Source organism: Lutra lutra, chromosome 4 (assembly GCF_902655055.1).
Source record: "Lutra lutra chromosome 4, mLutLut1.2, whole genome shotgun sequence".
In the NCBI taxonomy this organism is placed as follows: Eukaryota; Metazoa; Chordata; class Mammalia; order Carnivora; family Mustelidae; genus Lutra; species Lutra lutra.
The window spans coordinates 49,653,200-49,661,934 of record NC_062281.1 but is presented as its reverse complement, the minus strand read 5'-3'; the positions used below and the strand labels follow the sequence as shown (position 1 = coordinate 49,661,934).

Sequence of the window (8,735 nt, the reverse complement as noted above, 5' to 3'; positions counted from 1 at the left end):
AATCATCTCATTTATTTTTAATAACTTATCTGTTCTTCTAGTATAGAAAATTCTGTATGTCACTAGTTAATCACAAGTCTAGAACAATGTTTGGCCTGTAGTAGGCACCCAAAAGGTGTTCAATAAATAAATGAATGAATCTTCACTTGCAATGATATAATTATTTAAAAGTGGTTTTTTTTTGTGCATTTTTTGGATTAAAAGTCTTTTTTTTTTTTTTTTTTACTTAGGAAAGTCCTCATTTGTTTCATTTTCCATAGTCTTCTGCGATTTTTTTTTTAAAAGATTTATTTATTTGAGAGAGAGAGAGAGACAGAAAGCAGGAGCAGGGGGGAAAGGGAGAAGAATATTTCCTGCTGTGGAGCTCCATCCCAGGACCCCAGGATCAGGACCTGATCCAAAGGCAAACATTTGAGGGACCAAGGCACTCAGGTGCCCCTGTCTTCTGCAGTTACAGAAAATATATCTTTTGCTCATTTTTCTATTTTTTAAAGATTTTATTTATTTATTTGACAGAGAGAGATCACAAGTAGTCAGAGAGGCAAGCAGAGAGAGAGAGAGAGAGAGAGAGAGGAGGAAGCAGGCTCCCTGCTGAGCACAGAGCCGGATGAGGGGCTTGATCCCAGGACTCTGGGATCATGACCTGAGCTGAAGGCAGAGGCTTAACCCACTGAGCCACCCAGGCACTCCCTCATTTTTCTATTTTTTAAAAAGATTTTATTTATTTATTTGTCGGAAAGAGAAAATGAGAGTGTAAGCACAAGCAGTGAGAGCCGCAGGCAGATGAAGAAGCAGGCTCCCTGCTGAGCAAGGAGACAAAAGTAGGACTTGATCCCAAGACCCCAGGATCATGATCTGAAGACAGATGCTTAACCGACTGAGCCACCCCATTTTTCTATTTTTTTAAAATCAATTTATACTTTAGATACTAATCCTTCCTTAAATATCAGGTTTGTAGCAAATATTTTTCTCATGTGTTTGCTGAATGATTTTGTCCCTGTTTTCCTTGGGCAGACGTTCTCAATTTCTAGTAGTCAAGTGTAGCAATATTTTCCGTGGGAGTTTGTTTAGTTGTAGGCAGCGTCAAGTAGCAGTCAAGCAGGATGCTTTGAAATTAGTTTACTTAGAATCTGTGACTTCAGGCGAGTAGACCAATTACTCAGCTATCATATTTCAAGTTACTCAATCACAGTTTTCTCATTTGCGAAATGGGGTTAATGGCACTAACTACGTCACAAAATTGTGAGAATTAAATGAGATTCAGATGCAAAATGACTCGGGTAGTGCGTACATTGAAAAGTTGTAAATAAGAACGTTTAGGAGTTCGCATTTCTGAATTTTTCCCTGTTTTTCAGATAGTAGTATAAATTTTCTCAAATATTTTAATTCGTTTATCCTTCTGAAAATTTTCTTTTTTGCACCAAGCAACTCATTTTTGTGTCCAAAATCAGCTGGGGCCTTCCATAAGCAAAGCCATCTCCTAAAAGACCTGGAAGCACCGGTCTACTCCCTAGGTGCAGGTAAGAGTCAGTACTGGGCGGTCCGAGGCCATAGTGGGCGGAGTTTCACCTTAGCCACTCCCCGCCCCTCCCCGCCCCTCTGCCCTTTCGGCCTCGGGTTCCTGTGAATCCCTGCGCCTCGGCTACCTAGTGGATTCTGCCTGCCTGGTCTCCACCCCTGCCAGATTTACCCCACTGAGAGCCGGATGTGAGTGCGGGCCTCTGTCTGCTTCGGGGCTGGTGTAGCGGGGCCCCAACAACCCACAGATCCCCTGGGGGACAAAGAGAGCCCGCTCGGGGACAAACCGGGCCCGCAGGCTCCGCGCGGTGGGGCCCACACGGCCCTCGCGCTGTTTGTGCACCCTGGGCTTGGTGCGGCGAGGGATCGGCCGGAGCGCGCAGGGGACTCTTGAGCCTCAGCGTACGAGCCTGGGGAGGCGTGGGGCTGGCTGACTCCTTCCGGAGAAGCCAGAGTTCGGGGCTAAGCTGTGGGCCGCGAGAAGCCTCCTGGGCCTGGCGTTTCGTGCACCTGGGCGGGCGGTGTCCAGCTCGCCAGACTACCCCAGCAGGGAGGGTCGGGCCTGAGGCCCAGGGGAGGTGACACGCTTGGAAAAATCCGCAGCGCCCAGTGGGGTGAGGGGCTGGGTCTGGGTTCCTCGCTTAGAATCGAATGCTCGGAGGAACAGGCACGCTTCAGAGCTGCTGAGGGTTCCAAGAGAAGCAGCTAGGTGGGGCGGGAAAAGGTAACTCTTGATTTCATAGCGGAGCAGAAGGTTGTGGGAGAGGGTTTCCTAAGAGCTCCTGTTCCGGCTCTGGCTCCCACATTCTTCTGTCTAGGGCTTTGGACTCACTACAAGCCAGGACATGGAGGAAATGCAGTTGCATTGGTTTTGCAGTGCCAGAACCTCTGGGAGACAGAGGATACAGACCATTAACGTTGCACTTGGTTGATGACCCACAGCTTCTGCTTAATCTTTTTGTGGCTGCCTCAATAAATCAAATAGAGAAACAGAAGGAATACGGGGTTGTATATAGCGAATTTTGGCTAGTGACCCATAAACACTGTACTAGAAAATGTTTGTATTTGTTAGTTCATTTAATGCTCACAGACTTAGGTGGTATTGTTACTCTGTTTCATACTCGGGACTCAGATTAAATAATTTACCAAACTACAAAAGTGCTAAACAGTACTACTAGGGCTGGATTTCAGGTCTCTGTATGATTTCTGGGCACAGGCCTTATGGCTTAATGTAAAGAACATTTCTGCTTGGGATAAGACAGTTAGCTGGGTTTCAAGTGTATGCTTTGGCGTTTGTTAGCTGTGTGACCTTGGGCAGGTTACTTACTTAATGTTTTAGGGCCTGTTTCTGCATTTGTAAAATAGAAATAAAATGCATCCTATATCATACGGATTTTTAAGTGAATTAAATAAAATCGTATTTGTAATACACTTAGCAAAACACCTGCCACATATATAGCTACATGTATCTTGCTGTTGTCATTATCTGGGGTCTGCAAAGTCCAGTTCTGAGTGCTGCCTCCCAGAGCCAAACAAAACTTATGTGGGCATAGAGCATAGGTAGAGAGAAGCAAGGAAGGATAAGAAAGGAGAACTAAGAACAGATGACATATATGACGGCAATTATAGTGAGACCAGTAGATTAACTTTTGGTACCTGGGGCCACTTTTTTCCTTTCTGAGATATTTTTTAAAGGCAGTTGCTTTTGGCTGATGTTTTGGAAAAATGCATCCCAGTCTGGGCTGAAAATATTCAAATAAAGTAAGTTTTGGGGACTGGACCATGTTGAGACTCTCTGGATGTAAGGGGGAGCTGAATTTCAGCACTCCCCAGAATTTCTGGCACGATGACACAATGAAGTGTGCAGTTGGTTCTCCTTCAGGATTTCTTCTGTCAGATCTAGCTCCTGGAGAATGGAGAGGGAGAGGAGTTTTCAGGATGGGGGAAACAAAAGGATTCTTTGTCTTTTTAGGGCTGTCTAATGACTGGACACCTCTCCTACTTTCACTTCTAACTGTAAACACTTTATAGACAGTGGTCTTGATTTCCATATAAATTTAAGGCACCCTAAGTTTACACATATGCAGGTATTTTTTGTATACTCTTTCCAATGCTATCACTGCAGTCCTGAATATTTCCTTTGCAGCATCTGTTCAGATAATCAGTTCACATGGTATCCTACCTCCTAGCAATTCTTGCTATAGCTTTTGACATAGTTTTCCTCATCCTCCTTCTCTCTCAGTACTATTGCTGTGCTTTTTTCCCTACAATTGTTAGAGTTTTCTTTTCTCCTTTTTCATTTTTTTTATCAGTCAGTGAGTTATTATGCAAGAAAGTATGCCTGTCAGCAAAATTGAGAACGATAGTGTTGGATATGAAATACAACTCAATGACATTTGACCTTCGAAGATCTGTAATGAGCCACCACTGATCACCAAAAACATAATTTCTTAGGTGGATCTTTTAGTAAGGATCAATGACACCATCTGTTGGTGGTACTCAATAAGTTTGAGGACCCCAGACTTGGACATTCCTTTAATGTACCCACTATTACCTTTACCCTACAGGTTAGCTTCCTTCCCACCAATGTTTTTCCTTCGTGTTCTTACGTACATTATAAGGATCGCTAGGCAGGTTAAAGGCCAACAATTAGGTAGAATATGTGGTTGAAGATTTGTTGAAAGATAGACTGAGAAGGTGGTTTAAATGATCCCCTATAAGTATCGTAGATTTTATTTAACTACATTACTTGAGTGTCTGATGTAATCAAAGCCAGTTGCTATATATACATTTGGTATGATGATGATAACTACATTTAGGTTGATTATGCTAGCTTACATTTGAAGAGGCTAGTGGAAGAATATTGGGATTGTTTTGAAGAAGCTGTATTCTTTTAGTATTTAACAGCTTATCAGTGGGCAATCATTGCTTTTCCAATCATATTTTTAAAAAAATTAAAATCAGTTTATTACTGGTCAAATTTACCAACATAAGTTAGATGGATAGCATATTAATACAGTTTTCCCATGAAAAGTAGAAGGAGGGGCGCCTGGGTGGCTCAGTGGGTTAAGCCGCTGCCTTCGGCTCGGGTCATGATCTCAGGGTCCTGGGATCGAGCCCCGCATCGCATCGGGCTCTCTGCTCAGCAGGGAGCCTGCTTCCTCCTCTCTCTCTGCCTGCCTCTCTGCCTGCTTGTGATCTCTCTCTGTCAAATAAATAAATAAAAAAATCTTAAAAAAAAAAAAAAAGAAAAGAAAAGTAGAAGGAAATACTACTCATTTTAGCAAATCATTTTGAAATGTCCTGTTGCCAGGGGGTGTATTATGTCTGGTTCCTGTGAAAATTACCAAAGCACAGCATGGTTGCAATACGCATTTTCATCAGGCTACTTCAGGTTTCTGAGCTTTAGCTCACTGTTCCTCTAACATGGTAGTACATGTTAAAATAGATATCTACAACTGTAAAGAGGAACTTGTTGGTCACATTTTCATCTGTTTAGGGATCAGGATTATTTGAAAAGAAGTGAAAATCAAAACAAGTATTTCCCGATTGTGTTGTCAAGTTAAGGTTATAAAATATCTAGAGTTGTACCCCGGCTTCAGTACTTCTTAGTCCTCCCCTGCTTCGTTTTTTCTTTAGCACTTTCACACCTAGCATACTGTATATTTTACTAACTTATCTTTTTAAAACATTTTTAGTGATATATTTTATTTAACCAAATGTATTTAAAAATCATTTCAATATGTGATTAATCTAAAAAGTTATTGAGAGTTCTCACATTTCTTTTTCATTTCAATCTTTGAAATCATGCTCAGTCATCTCAGAGGCACCACATTTCAAATGCTCAGTAGCCTCATGTCACCAGTGGCTATCATACTGGTCAACTAAGGGCTAGAACTCCTTGACTCATGTCCAGACCATCTACGTGATTCTAATATCTAAGGACTGAAGCTCTATACTTCTAACACTCTGAGGCTTGAGGGTGACTTTCTAGAATCCTGTGATTCAGATAGTAACTAACGCTGTAGGACCCTTGGGTCAAATAGCCTATGATTCCAATGTTCTAAGAGTCTGTGATCCCAACACTTCAGAGTCTTTGACTTAAATTCCAGCCTGTGGGCCAAATCAAGGCCATGGCTTGTTTTTGTAAATAAAGTTTTATTGGAATACAGCTATGCCTGTTCAGTCTGTGGCCACTTTCATTCTACCAGGGCAGATTGAGTAGTTGTGACAGAGACTGTGAGTGACCTCTTGACCAGCCAAAACTACAATATTTACTTTTTGTTCCTTTACTGAAAAAGTTTACTGGCCCTTGATGTAGAGATGCAAAGACTCTAAGATGGGTAGTTACACTTTATAACCACACATATCACACATATGTTACATAAACTCTTTCTGTGAATCAAATATCACATAACATATGTTGTTCAGAAGAGACTGGTTTCCCCATTTTAGGTATTCACCATTTCAGGCTTATATAATTCCATTAGGTTGATTATTTACCTTTTTTTTTTTTTCTTTTTCTTTTGGAAGTAGTTCCACGCCTAACATGGGGCTTGAACTCATGACCCTGAGGTCAAGAGTCCGGTGCTCTACTGACTGATCCAGCCAGGTGTCCCTCCCCCACCCCTATTTACTTATCTTCTTTATCGTCTTTCTCCCTATAGTGTAACCTCAGGAGGGCACGTTACTTGTTTTGTTCATTGTTCTCCCAACACCTCAGAACATGACCTGACCCACAGTAGATACTCTATAAATATGTGTTGAGTGATTGAATAGTATTATTAAACTATTCATGTTTGGGAAATAGAAAGAGGGTTGCCAGAAAGTTAAAACCAGTTGACATTTATGTGCCAAGTAACTGTAAACGGAATATTCTTGAAATCAGGAAATGTATAAACATTTCAACAGTCCTTGCTCAACATACAAAACTTTATTATTTTTTAAAAAATATTTTATTTTTAGGTAATTTCTGTAACTAAGGTGGGGCTTGAACTTAAACCCCAAGATCAAGAGTCCCATGCTCTACTGACTAAGCCAGCCAGGTGCCACTGTTCAATGTACAAACTTAAATCTTAAGAATGAAGTAGTTGTAGTTGTTCCAGCTTTAAACTGAAAGAATTATTTTGTGTCATTGTTCACCATGAACTGGAAAGGAGCACAAAGTGACAAAATGTGAAATGCCTGTCTTGCCCAGTTAAATATTGTATGGCCCAGCTAGGAAGAGAAGGAAGGGAGCCGAGTTTTAGGAAGCGTGCTTTTAGAGTTGGGCATAGTTGGATAGTAGGGACAGGTGAGAAGTTCTGATGGCTGGCCCAACATCTAGGAGATTCCAGAAGGTGGGGAGTTCTTAAATAGCTCTGAACACCAAAGGACAGCAGTCTCAGCAGGTCGATGTGCCTTTTTATAGTATCCAAACTGCCAGCAGCTTTACTGAGCCCTTAGAATTTTAACATTTTCAACTGAGCATCCTGGAATTTCTGCTAGGGGATGTAGCTCTGATTTTTATCAATGCCATTTTTGGTAAAAGATGATTCACTTTGTAGATACTTACTCTGTAGCTAATTTTGCCAAGATGCATGCTTCCTAAAGTGAGGCAACATTGCGATGTTGCAACTGCTTCTAACTTTTATTAACAGTGCATATACTATGAACTGTTCATTAGATAAGCTTGACAGTATAATCAGTGACATTTCTAAAGTGTGTATAAAGCAGCCGTTGGGATTAGTAAAGCAGTCTAACCAGAAAATGCATGTGAAATGAACTCTGTAGCCTGCTATGAGTCATAGAACAGATCAGTATAATCTTAGGAATCTTCTAGAGAAATCAAGGAAGGAGCCTTAGTTAATTGCTCACTTTGTAACAGTAAGGACAGGGTAAAACTGCACATGCTTTCTGTGTTTAAAATAAGAGTAAGGGACACCTGGGTGGCTCGGTTGGTTAAGCATCTGCTTTCTGCTCAGGTCATGATCCCAGGGTCCTGGGATTGAGTCCTGCACTGGGGCTCCTTGCTCAGCGGGGGCCACCTTCTCCCTTTGCCTGCCACTCCCCCTGCTTGTGCTCTCTCTCTCTCTCTGACAAATAAATAAAATCTTTTAAAAAAATAATAAAATAAGAGTAATACAAAAATATATCTTTTCCCAATTCTGCATGTTCAGATATCAGCAATAGCATTGCTATCCAGATTTTATTCAGGATTATTCAAGAATCTGGAAATTCATTTTATTTTATTTATTTTTTTTTAAGATTTTTTTTTTAAATTTATTTATTTGTCAGAGAGAGAGGGAGAGAGAGCAAGCACAGGCAGACAGAATGGCAGGCAGAGGCAGAGGGAGAAGCAGGCTCCCCGCCAAGCAAGGAGCCCGATGCGGGACTCGATCCCAGGACGCTGGGATCATGACCTGAGCCGAAGGCAGCTGCTTAACCAACTGAGCCACCCAGGTGTCCCTGGAAATTCATTTTAAAAATGGTGGTCAAATGCTGGTTCCTTTTGCTGCTGTATTACGAGCTGGGAGTTTAATAATGTGAGATTCCATAGATGGTAAAACTCGTTATGCTGCATGTACCTAATAGATTGGGGCTGGTGTTCTGTTTGTCGGTATACTATACTTTTTCAAGTCATCCGGGGATAGAGAATTTAAGAATTTCAAGCAAAGGTACCTAACTGGTGGGGAAGTATCTAAATATATATTTTTTCAGGTATAGCTTTTTTGGTGGTGGGAGATGGAAGGTGAATTTGGGAAATGTTATTCTTTTCCTTACATTATTCTTTTTGGTTCTTATAAATTTTCTGCTATTTTCTACTTTTTAAATTTTTCTCCTCTTTTAGTACCACTTCCTAAACAAGTTCATATTCACTGTAATTAGTCATGGAATAGTAACTAGAAGAGGTTTTAAAGTTACTTAAAGCGATTGGCTCAACTCTTAGAATTGACAGTTGAAAAACCAGAGGCCTAGAGCAGTTATAGCCCTTGGGGCACGTATGGTAGGGCCGATGGAGAACTATACTCCATTTTTTCACACTCCTGGTCCAGTGACCCTTCCCGTTGGTCCCTTTTTAACATTTAAAAAGAAAACGTGCCCTTTTCACTGTTTATGTGCTTTAATGCTTGGCGTAATTCTAATTCTCTATCCCCATGGCTAGTATTCCATTGCAGGTATTTTTTTAAAATGTGGGCATCTCTTTCCCTCTTTCTTTCTTTCTTCCTTTCTTTCTT

The 8,735-nt window shown here is 41.2% G+C and overlaps 1 protein-coding gene across 2 annotated transcripts in view; it reads left to right on the top strand.

Annotated features, from left to right (window-relative positions):
* The first annotated feature begins 1,589 nt into the window (after nucleotides 1-1,589).
* The window catches only part of CPNE3 (copine 3), a 50,042-nt gene continuing 42,896 nt past the window's right edge, over nucleotides 1,590-8,735 (top strand). Inside the window, exon 1 of one of the 2 annotated variants that reach the window (XM_047726781.1) lies at nucleotides 1,590-1,707. The gene's annotated coding sequence lies outside the window, so the exon portion shown is untranslated. The remainder of the gene's footprint in view (nucleotides 1,708-8,735) is intronic. The other variant, XM_047726780.1, reaches the window with a different exon arrangement.